The 12,724-nt window shown below is 43.3% G+C and overlaps 1 protein-coding gene across 4 annotated transcripts in view; it reads left to right on the forward strand.

The window, feature by feature from the left end:
• ZHX2 (zinc fingers and homeoboxes 2) overlaps positions 1-12,724 on the forward strand; it is a 123,396-nt gene that overhangs the window by 29,593 nt on the left and 81,079 nt on the right. Inside the window, exon 1 of one of the 4 annotated variants that reach the window (XM_075063216.1) lies at positions 4,544-4,597. The exons of the other annotated variants lie outside the window; for them this stretch is intronic. The gene's annotated coding sequence lies outside the window, so the exon portion shown is untranslated. Of the gene's footprint in view, positions 1-4,543; positions 4,598-12,724 lie in introns of those variants that run through there. 4 annotated transcript variants of the gene reach the window in all.

Below are 12,724 nucleotides of genomic sequence, written 5' to 3' on the forward strand. Positions count from 1 at the left end.
GTTGTAACCTAGAGTGTTTTCTGAGAGGCCGGGTGAACAGTGTTTGGCAACACTTGATTAAATTGTAAAAGCTATTTTGGAACTGGAGGGATTATTCGTGTTTAGTTTCTTAAGCATCTATCAACATGTCACTGAAGTGCTTTAACATGAATTAAAACCAAATAAATATACAATCTATCTACAGCTGCTAGATCCAGGACCTTTGCATCATGGAGGGTCAAGCTGGTAGCTTGCCAGGAGCCGCAGGGCTGGGATGTTTATTTTGCCAGATGCTGTATGGCTGCACTGATAATTTGCCAGATGCCAGAGGGCTGCATCTAATTTTCACCTATATTTACATAATACTCTAATTAAAAATAGATGAACACCACCAGGTCTGCCTGGGTAGATTAACAGAAAAGGCTGCTGCTTCTTTGCATTCACCAACAATAAAATACTACCTTGTCATCACTCTACAATAAGAGCTTGAATCTGATGACACAGTGGGTTCTCAGGCTATAGGCTAGAAATTTTAAAGTGTAATTGTAGGTTCTGCAGCAAACAATTGTGAAAAGTCTGAGGGCCAAACTTTGCCTTCATATCCCTGCATCACAGTGACACCAGTGGGAGCTTCAAGCTTGTGACTAGTGGTAGAATTTGGTCCCCTGCATCTGCATATCTGGGCATTTTTGCACTCTTGATTTACTAGTGTCGTTGCAAACTGTTCATGTTTTGAAGGCCTTTGTAACACCTCCCTAATAAGCATAATGAGGTAAGCCTTTGAGAACTGCAAAAATGTTGTATGGACAGTCTCCTCCACTAGTAATAGCCCTTGGCACTGTTCATTATCTAAGGGCTACAGACACAGCTCTTTATGCTTCAGGTTTTCCATAGGGACAGGAGTGGAGTGCCTGAGGCCTGGTCTACACTGGGCGGGGGGGGCGTGGTCGATTTAAGTTACGCAACTTCAGCTATGCAAATAACGTAGCTGAAGTTGATGTACTTAGATTGACTTACCATGGTGTCTTCACCGCGGTGAGTCGACGGTTTCAGCTCCCCCATCGACTCCGCCTGCACCTCTTGTGGCAGTGGAGTACAGGAATCGACGGGAGAGCGCTTGGGAATTGATTTATCATGTCTAGACTAGACGCGATCGCAATAAATCAACCCCCGCTGGATTGATCACTGCCCGCCGATACAGGCAAGGCTCTATATAAAATATTTCAAGCCTCCGCCTTCCTCCTCCAAAATATTCTATGCTTCGCTAGGCACATTCCCTGACACTTAACTTGGCTCCATTCGTTTCTGGATCCAGAAGGAGGGAGTCAGTTCAATTTATATAGTGTGTCATGTGTTAACTACTTGTACAACAGTCCTGTTAAGTAGTATAAACTGTACTGTGTCTTGAACTTCCTATGAGAACAATGGCCAGATCCTATGCACTGAAGTCAGCGGTAAGCATATGTGTATAATATATACAATCACAGAGGAGAATCTAGGCATTTAAATACGGAGATTCCCTCAGTCCTCCCAAGAGCTTGTGTGATCCTGGAGATAGGTGATGTGGTAAGAAGGAGAGCCTTGTGGTTGAGGCACAGGACTCGGATTCAGTTCTCAGCTCTGCAATAGACTTCGTCTGTGTCCCTGGGCAAGTCACTTAATCTCTGTGTGCCTCATCTATGAAATGGTGGTAATAATATTTTTCTACCTCACAGTGTAAAATTCATTAACATTTGTAAGGTGCTGTGCTGCTCAAAACACCGGATGCCTGCTGGTCCCTCAAGCCACAGAGAGGAAGAAAGGCATGGGGGGGACAAGGCAGAGCTCACTTTTCCTAGATCAGCTCCCGGTGAAACTTTTCCAGCCCAGATGGACCTGGTCAAAGAAAGAAGCCAGAATGTGGAACATATTTATTTTGGAAATATGGTCTATTTCTGTATAAGCATCTTTCTAGGTAGATGGATTTTTTGCTGATGCTTTGGGCCCATCTTAGAATAATGACTTTTAATTTGAACCCAAGAATCATGTTTTAAACACCACGTTTTCCACAAGACCTTCGTACAACATATCTTGCATGAGTAGAGAGAGCTAGAAAAGGAATTAAATGAGCAGCACGGTGTTTATGAAAGGTTTCCTTTAAAATTGCTAATGACTATATAATTTTAAAATTCACTGCTAATGCCTTAAATTTACTAAACACTGTAAGCCAGTTTTTAATCAGCAGACATTGTAACAGTGTGTGCATATTTTAAGGATCTTCATATCCTTTTACTGTCTGAGAGATACCTGGAGACTTGGTAAAGAGAATCCTGGCCTAGTTTTTTCAGCATAGCTAGCAATTCATTTTCCTTTCTCTGGTTAATGTGATTCTATCCAATCTTGTTTTTCAAGGGGCTTTCACTAAAGATCACAAAGCTCGGAGCAGTCAGTTAACACACAGCATAAGACAGAAGTCAAAATACAGTACACCAGCAGTCCTGCAATTAGTACATTGAAAACTGGATTTAAAACCTTAAATAGAGTATACAAGAGAGGCCATTCCAGAATTTGTAAAATGGCACAATAACTGGATCCCCAAGCCCGTTATTAAGGAGGCATAGGCCCTGATTCTGGAAGACACTTTGGCACATGCTATAGCAAGTTCCTGACTTGGAGCTATAATTGGTTATAGTGTTCTGATTTATCGCTGGAAAATATCAGGGTGGGAAGGAGACTGAGATCCACGTGTATTGTAGGAGAGGAGTGTATTATACTTCACCTAATAGTGACAAAGAGTCCTGTGACACCTTATAGGCTAACAGACGTATTGGAGCATAAGCTTTTGTGGGTGAATACCCACTTCCTCAGACACATTTGTTAGTTTGTAAGGTGCCACAGGACTCTTTTTTGCTGTTTACAGATCCAGACTAACCCAGCTGCCCCTCTGATACTTCACCTAGCCAGTCAAAAATATCAAGGTAGACTTAAGCAAATTGTTCCCTCATATACAGGGATTGTTGGAGGAGAACTAAGAAGAAGAAATTACAAGCTGTTTTGGATGGCGAATGAATGACTAATCTATGGATTGTGAAGGAGATTCTCTGAGTGAGAGGGGATCTAGAGCCCTGCCTGCATGAAGGAAATTGGCTCTGCTGTACCTATATTGCTGTAGTTACGCCAGTACAAGCCTTTCATGTGGACAGTGCACCAGCCCAAAGCAGGGCTTACATCAGTGCAGCTGACTTCTCTGTGCTACCAGACTAAGTGTCACTAGGGCAAGCGTGGCTTTGAACCAGTACAATGCACTTACACTAGGGGTTTGTGGGATGTAGCTACACTGGTGCAAATTTCTTTAATGTAGACAGGGCCTAAAATGGCAGAATCTTACCTTATCCTTGTCATTTCTGTAATACACAGTCATTAAACTAGTGGGTCCTGAGGGCTTAGGATTTTTTTGTATTTTGGAACTGTTTTTTGGAAGCTATTATTCACCTTCCTATTTTTGGCCCTCTATTGGGGAAAATGAAAGAATTGTAGCTCTTTCACATGGATTAGAGTCATGGGTTAGAGCCAGGATGACCCTCTTGGTCTGACTCTGCCAGTTTGAGCCCTGCAGTCAGGCAAGCGATCAGCAGCATTAGGCAGTTTGCTCATGGCCTTTTACATTCAGGCATGTGCACACACTGCTCCTGCTTGTGTGCTTATTCCCCTGTGAAGGGAGAGCCTTGCCAAAGTGCTAAACCAGCTTTCAGCAGAAGCACACTTGTTAATCAGGCTCCTGGGCAGCATTTAGATCTTCCGGATGCAGCAACACCAACAAAATATGCAAGAGCATCTATCAGAATTGAAGGAACTGCATTCTGAAAAGCACTTGAGAGCCAGTTCATTAGCTCTTTGTTTCCATTTTGAGTTAATTAATCTTCCTTGCCTCTCATAAATTCCCTTCAGCTGTCGGCTTGAGTTTCCAGTGAATTTTATGAATTGCCACAACTCCAAACTATGTCCTTTCAGAGGCAGTGCCCCTTAGAGCACATCTTCCCCACTTCTCTTCCTCGCATCCACAGGAGGTTGATGTGTCATGTGATGATCTTTGCCCCAGATCACTCCCAGAACAGAATCCAGCCTTTGTCTGCTGCTATCTTATTATTAATTAATTTATTTATTTAATTAATTACAATAGCATCTTGAGGACCCAGTCAGGGACCAGGGAGTCATTGTGATGGCTGCTATACAAGCATAAAGAGAGAGACAGTTGCTGCACCAAATCATTGACCATCTTGGTTTCAACAAGGGGATGAAACCAACAGGTGTTGGGTGACAGGGAAGTAAAAGCAGGATGACCAAATAGAAAGCGTGAAAATTTGGAATGGGGGTGGGAGGGATGCCTATATAAGAAAAAGTCTCTAATATCGGGACTATCCCTATAAAGTTGGGACATCTGATCACCCTTCAGGGAAGTGGAAGAGGGGGATAATAGTGACACAAGTGTATTTTTCACCATAAGCAGTTTATGCTTATCTTCCTAGCCATTGTTAGCTGTCATTTGTAGGCCTCACAACAGAGGTGTGAAGGAGACTTTCTTCTTAACAGAAGTAATATGTTAAGAGTTTCTGGATAAAAGAATCAATCCAGACACGTAGTAAGTGTTTAACATAATGAAAACCAAAAACCCTGCCTTTCATGAGGAGTTACCCAGCAAGAATAAGTTTGAGCTCAGGTGAATGTCAGACTTAAGTTCTAATAAACAGTGGGGAGGGGGATGTTAACTTAAAATAAAAAAAAAAAAGCTTTTTTAAAAATAATTAAAATGTAAAGTATTTGCAGAATCAGTAGAAACACTGACCCAGATAAAAGTGTATGAAAATTGGTTTCATGCCCTAGAACTTTTTTCTGCATGCTTTTTAATGCAATGTATCTGATCCTCCAAAAAGAGGGTAACATATAGGATCTCAGCAGCTTTGAAGAGTCGCATTGGAATAACAACAAGAAGAGAGATGGAGAAGGCATGTGCATATGTACTTTTTGCACACATTAAATACACTAAGAAAGGAGAGATTAACGCCTTTATCTTTCAAAGTAGCGGTGTACATTGTATGCCAGAGATTTTAAATTGTGAAATGCCGTCATCCTGAACAACTCTCCACAGTGGAACATGGTTTTTAGGGAAAATAATAAAACTTGGTCTTTCATCCCACTGTATTATAGTTCTATCCTGCTCCAGCTGAAATCAGTAGCAAATTTCTGTTTTAAATGGCAGCTGAATTCATTATGTCCTGGATTATTGTCAACTGGAAAGCTGCAAACTAGCTATATCTGCTGCTGCAAACATGACCCGACATTTCTAGAGCACATGATTCTTCAAACTAATCTATCCAAAAAAAAATAATCTCCAAGCAAATTTATTTCAGCCTCTTTTACAGTAAGCACCTGATCCTGAATTCTGTGTGCTCCCCAAAGTCCCGTTAAAGTTCAAGGAGTGGGATGGAGTTTGATATGAAATAACAAATAATTGTTACTATTGCTGTAATTGTGATAAAACCGATGTGATGCGGGCTGCAAAGGGAAAGTTCATTCAATTTCTTTACATTCTCTGCTTTTAAAAACATTTATATATAGATGGAAGGGAAAGAAGGACACAAGATACTATAACTTAAAAGCCAAATCCATCAGTGCAGTACCTACCTGTGTAGCAGGCTGTGAGCTGGACATCTCCATGGTAAACCACAGAGCAGCCGCTCCCAGTAGCCTCTGCAGATCCAAGGTGAGGGTAGGACCAGAAGTGGATGCTCTAGCAAGAGAACCACTAGAGCTGTGAGATGATGTATAACCCCCATCCATCCCCACCTAGTACAGTCACCACTGTGGAGACCTTCCAGAGCCATGGACGTGTGGCTGGATGTGCCCCCGCACACCATCTTAACTATATATTTTATTCAGTCTGAAAAGTATTCCCCTTTGGCCTTCGCTTTGTGTGCCAAGTAAATAATGACTTGAAAAGTAATGATGGCTCTTCATTTCTATGTACAAAATGTGAGGTTAGGGAGTTATCAAAGGGCTTGTCTACACTACCACCCGGGGTCAATCTAAGATGCGCAACTCCAGCTACGTGAATAGCATAGCTGAAGTTGACCTACTTAGTTCTACTTACCGCGGTGTCTTCACTGCAGTAAGTCGACAGCTGACGTTCTCCTGTTGACTCCGCTTACGCTTCTGTCACGGAGTCCCCAGGCGATGCTCTGGAACTGCTCCCCACTAAGCCAGTCAGGACTTTGGGGAGCCTCCTCTCCCTTGGAGCAGACTTGTTCAGGGCAAGAAGCTCACACGTCTTCACCTCCTGGGTCTCTGCCTTGCGAGCATTCGAGCATTGCTCCTCTGTCCTCCGTGTGCTTCCCACAGCGAGCCCACCCCGCAGGGTCCTGGGGAGCCACAGGGTTCTGCACCCCACTTTGCAGTCAGACGTGACTCTTAGCCAGCAAAACAAGGTTTATTCGATGACAGGAACAGGTCTAAAACAGAGCTTGTAGATACAGTGAACCAGACCCCTCGGGCGGGTCATTCTGGGGGCCAGTGAGCCAGACCCTAGTCTGCACTTCACTCCTTGTCCCAGCAAGCTCCAGACTACCACCCCCTCCAGCCCCCCTCTCTGCTCAGCTTCCTTCCCGGGCCAGGAGGTCACCTGATCCCTTTTTCTCCAACACTTCAATTGCCTTGCCCAGAGGAGGGGCCCAGGCCATCAGTTGCTAGGAGACAGAGTGCCAGGCATTTAGGTGCACTGGCCCTTTGCTCTGCAGCAATCACACACCCTTATCCCACCACCTAGATGCTTAAGAACTGCCTAGGGGACACTGAGGCACCAACACAGTATTCAGAGCAAACATTAAGAATAGTCCCAGTTCGTCACAGCTTCTCACTCTGGTGAAGTACTGGAGTTGATGGGAGAGCACTCAGTGGTCGATTTATCCTCTCCCACAATCTTTAATGCCTCCTTGATGATTACTTTTAGCTGAAAATAGGTCACCTGGCCAGCTCTTATGGGCTGCTGTCCAGATTGCTCCTTGTTTAACATCATAAATGTAAATGCATATATGCACTTGTTGAAAATAAGAGGCCAGATAATGCCTAATGGCAGCCACTCCAAATGAAACACGAGTACAATCATCTGAAAAGGGAGTGAAGTGATTTTTTGTTTTATCGTTACATCCTGTGCTCATATTATTTCCTTTGCTGCTTTTGCACTGGCTGCTGCTGTGTTTGGCAGGAAATTGCAACCCTGATGCCTCCAGCTCAGTCAAAACCAGAAATAGTCCAAACAGCCTGATAAGAGAAACCACATTTTTTAATAACAAAATTTGGATGTACACAGCATGCTCAGTATTTTCTTTCTTTTTTTGGTTTTCAAATTAGGGAGAAAGGGAAGAAGGGGAATGCTTTTCTGTATGTAAGTAGAAGCATGAGCCAATGGTTGGGAAGCTATCAGGACTTGGGAGATCTAATTTTAATTCCTTGCTCTGCCACAGACTTCCTGTATGGCCTTGGGCAAGTCTCTTAATTCCGCTGTACCTCAATTTCTTCGTCTGTTAAACAGAGATAATAGCACTGCCCTAGCTGACAAGGGTGTTGTGAGGATAAATACATTCCAGATTGTGAGGCGCTCAGATACTATGGTGATGGGAAATGTATACGTCTCTACAATAGGTAGAAATGTTGCTATCTGCAGCCCAACACAAACTAATCACAGAATTTACTGTTGTTCATATATATTATGGTGTGACCTCTATTCATTCTCTTCATGCCAAATAAGTTAACGATGAACTTTCTGTTGGTTGGCCAGAACCCATCAGGACAAACACCACTCTTTGACTGAATTTTCTTATGTATTCAAACAGTCTTCTCCTGTCTCTAAAATACTGACTGCCAATTTAAAATAGCATGCAAAAGTGATATTTCTCAGCCATTCTGAAAACACAGCTCTTCTCTTTGATGAACAAATAAAGAAGCAAGAAGAAAAAATAAATAAGGTAATGTGATTGTTTTATAGGTAACACATACAGCTAGAAGGTGTGATGAGAGAACTGCTGAAAAACATCTTTTTCACTAGAAAAATTCTGACAAGATTTAAAGATGGGGATACTGAGGAATGAAGAGACTATGTGAACTGTCTAAATAAGGGTGTGAAGGAATAGCTCCCCAGATGTGTACCTTTTTTGTTTTTTAACTCCAGAAAGGCTCGGTTGCTATTGATTTTATACGGAAGGCACTCAGATACTACAGCGATGGGCAGCAATATAGAACCCTCACACAGATACTCTAGACCATGATTTGTCTCTCTCTTGTGGGTCTTCAGATGACACACACCATGGTGAAGTGTAGAAGCACCATGTAGTGAACTAATTTCTAGTGCCAGATGTTCAGGTAGCTGCTGTTTACCAGGTTTAGGCATATAGAGCATTACATCCTAGTGTTGTCCCCACTAACATTTCGATGAGCAGGTAATTTTCTGGGTTTTTTATCTTTATATATAGCACTTTTCTCCCTTGCCTCCTCACCTGCTTCCAAGTATTTGGAGGTAACTGGAAGAATCTAGGACATTTTTGAATAAAATGTTAGTCTGTTCTTTGTCTTGCTGTAATTTAAAACAGATTTGAATTCGGAAGGTAGGCCTAGATTGACAAATTATTTAGGCTTCTAAGTTCCATTGAAATCAATAGAAGTTAGGAGTGTAAATATCTTTATGGCTCTGGGCCAAAGAGAACTCTGAAATACAACCCATATTGTCATCTGCTTTAGTGTAGAGATGGACAATATTTTGTCACTCGTATAACTTACATTGAATGCTGGCTAATATAGCAGTGGCTGTCTATGCAAGATTATTAAGGAGCTCCAGTCATAGACTGAGTTCATTGTGTGATATTTTCCTAACATACCAGTGTTTGAGGAAGTACTGTGTCTCACAGAGCTCTCTGGTAATAAGTAATAATTGGAGATATACCAATCTCCTAGAACTGGAAGGGACCTTGAAAGGTCATTGAGTCTAGCCCCCTGCCTTCACTAGTGGGACCAAGTACTGATTTTTGCCCCCGATCCCTAAGTGGCCCTCTCAAGGATTGAACTCACAACCCTGGGTTTAGCAGGCCACTGTGCAAACCCTGAGCTATCCCTCCCTCCTGGTGTCTAAGGGAAGTGTGTACTTTGCACCACCTTTTGTATGTGGTATGCCTCCCCTTTTCCTCTAGATATTCCTGGCCAGGTCTGCAAAATGATGCAAATGGGATGGGTGAGATGGGATCTGTCCCCTCCTGGGGCAGTAGTAAAGAACAGGTCCGGGGACAGAGCACAGCGTAGCCCTTGGTGTTTCTAAGTTGTGATTTTGTTTCTGTTTACTGTGGCATGCACCTCACAGTTCAAATGGATTTGATACATTTTCTTCCTGACCTTCACCCACTTAAATTTAAAGTCCTTCTGTCAAGGTTTCCAGGCCCCAGACTCGTTCTCCTTAGAGTGTAACATTTTTAAGGTGTACCAAGTCTTTAGTCCTTCTCCTAATCTCTCTATTTAAATAAATACCTGATGTTAATAGTCAGAAACCAACCACCACTTCAGATAAGACTTGGGGAGTGGGAATATTGTTAGATTCCCATGACTGGCTGTGCAGCAGCTATTAACTAACAAAACAAGATTTCCCCAGAGCTGTGCTGACCTTGATCAGCAATGTCTGTGCACAAACTGAGATTTTAGACACAAGGTACATGTAAGGTGAAACTGTTAAATGCAAACATTCATTTGAAACCCATGTACTTTTATTTTCTAGGTCAGGGGTTGGCAATCTATGACATGCGTGCCGATTTTTTTTTTAATGGCATACAGCTGCCAGCCGAGGTACTGGCCACCAGCCCCACTCAGCCCGCTGCCGGCCTGGGTGAAAGAAACCCCAGGCTGGCAGTGGTCTGAGCAGGGCCAGTGCCCAGGACCCCAGCCTGCTGCTGACCCCACTCAGCCCACTGCTCTCCAAAAGGGAGTTCCTCCAGGAAGGGCAGGCAGCCACTGGCCAGGGATTCTTCCCCATGGGGCAGCAGAAAGGCACCCTAGTGGATCTTGGTTGTGAGTTCTGAAGCCCCTGCCCATTGGGCTGGGGGAGCACTGGGGGGACTTGGCTTTGGGAAGCAGCTGCGTTAGGGCTCTCAAATGCTGCATGAGTGGCTTGTGTGACTCTCTCCTGGCCCCTGGACTTTAAAGGGAGAGCCTGACTGGTGCAAGGCGCCGCAAGTTGCAACTGGCCCCCCTCTTTGCATGGCCCCGCTGCCGCCTCATCCTCCCACTCTCTTCTCCCCTTCTCTGGCACTGCATCAGCCCAGGAGGGGGCCATGCCCTCGGCACCCCTGAGCCGGCTGGGCAGCGGTGGGGTTGGAGGGGTTTTGCAGCCTCTGAAAAGAGCAAATGGAGACAGGAAGGCCCTTACTGTGTCTGTACATCTTAATACAGTGGCACTTCAGCTTAGGCAGCTTTCAGCCCCCTGGAGAGTTCAGGTTTAAATGTGCAAAATGCAAAGTGATCTAGGTAGGATCTACATCTCAAAGGGGGAGGCAGTGCGGAGTGCAGTCGTCCCTAGAAGCAGCCATATGAGTTTTTTGGACAGCAGAGACCCAGGTCTTAAGAGCCGCTTCTGAGAGTTCCAGTCCCTGTTGTGTCAGTTTCATGTCAGGAGTTGCAGCTAAGCTGCTTCTCTGAGCCATTGGCATCACTGAAAGGGAGAAGCTGAAACTCCCCTGGGCACTGTGTTAATAAAAGTATTCGGTGCACAGGTTCATTTGAAAGAACCTCCTAATGCTCCTTTATGTGGTAGCAGTGTCCGCCTTCCCTTCTCCCCCCTATCCCCCCACCCCGCCCTGTTGCTGGTACAGTCACTGCTTTTCCTCTTAAATGCACATGCTATCATCTTCTGAACTTGAAAGGTATCTGGGGTGTTTGTGTGGATCAATATTGCAGGGAGAGATGGGAGCCAGAAAGGGCAAAATCTATATGGACCGTCCATTTAGATCAGTGGCAGGCAACCTATGGCACGCATGCCAAAGGCAGCACATGAGCTGATTTTCAGTGGCACTTGCACTGCCTGGTCCTGGCCACTGGTCTAAGGGGCTCTGCATTTTAATTTAATTTTAAATGAAGCTTCTTAAACATTTTTTAAACCTTATTTACTTTACATACAACAATAATTTAGTTATATATTATAGACTTATAGAAAGAGACCTCCTAAAACGTTAAAATGTATTCCTGGCACACGAAACCTTAAATTAGAGTGAATAAATGAAGACTAGGCACATCGCTTCTGAAAGGTTGCCGACCCCTGTTCTAGGTTATTCTTGGTTCAAAAGCCTTTTATTGAATTACGTGTTTCTCTGGGATCAGTGTAAAATGCTGCGGTCCCTTTAAGGAAATCATGGTTTCCAACAACAGTTGCTGTTATATGAAAATAGCCATATCTATTTCAGCTCCGTTCAAAACACAAGAGAGAGCCAGTTAAATGGGATCAGGTCAAATGAGTGGGGATGGAAGGGCAGGGATTATTGTTTCCAGGAGGATGTGACACATTGCATGTTTTGCAACATTGTAGGTGTTTGTAAAAGACTCCAAAGTGTATCCTTTAACTTCCTTACTTTATATTTCACGTTGATGTTTTTAATAAAAATCTTGTTCCCTGGCTTTATGGGTTTGTCTGGGAAACAAAGGGGAAGTGGATTCATTAATCCTCACAATACACGTATCAGGTATGTAAGCATTATTTGTCCACATCATAGAGATAGGTACAGGACTTGCCCAGGCTAACACAGAAAGTCTGTAGCAGAGCCAGAGATAGCACCCAGATTTTCTGATTCCACTCTTGCACTCAAACCATAACCCCATACTTCTGTTTTATGTGCTTTTTGTTACTGTAGCAATGTATATTTAGTAAATTACACAAGGTTACTGACTAAAAAGGGTACTTGTATGAGATTTGCTAAATAATAGCTGATGAAGGAATGATTCTCTTGCAGCAAAGCTTGCCTAGTGCTTAAAGAAAAGAAGCTTAGAAACCCAAAATCTTAGATGTTAAAACTGATGTCTGTCCTGCAAAACCAGGATCTACCAGGATGAACTGAATTTTCAGCATGTTGATACAGATTTCCAGAAAGTTTATAGCTTCTAATTATATCATAATAACAGCATATAATCTACAGAATGCAAACTATACATTTCCTTTGCAGCTGTGAATATTGAATTCAATATCAAATAAATAATTCAAGTAAATAGGGCGGTAATTTTTATTATGGTAATTTTTAGGGAAATCCATGTATTAGGGTGAAAAATATCAGAACCCTTAGGGCTGTGGGTTAAATACTCAAAAGGTACGAGTCTTGGATTCTCATTTAAAGAGGTCACTTCAAGAATTGTGCCCATAATGTCCTTTTTGATGCTCTGCCTCCCTGAGTGTTTCTTGTGTTTGAGTACTTTATGAGAGATAGTTGGAACATGGGCCAAAGGGAGATCTTGGCTACCTTTGTGACAAGTTTGCAATTACCAGCACAGTTCACATTGGGTTACAAGCTTGGTGCCAGCTGTCTCGCCCCCTCCACCAGTACCCTCCTCCTTCACATACATGATTCACTGGTATGGGTCAGAACTCCCATTCCCAAGAGCCCCACCATTCCAAGTAGGGGCTTGGTTAATTTTTAGTGCTTATGCTCCTCACGGAGCTAAAGTCCGAGAGATATTGTGATCCTGCAGCGAGAAA

The sequence above is a fragment of the Chelonoidis abingdonii genome, chromosome 2 (genome assembly GCF_003597395.2).
Source record: "Chelonoidis abingdonii isolate Lonesome George chromosome 2, CheloAbing_2.0, whole genome shotgun sequence".
Classification (NCBI taxonomy): Eukaryota; Metazoa; Chordata; order Testudines; family Testudinidae; genus Chelonoidis; species Chelonoidis abingdonii.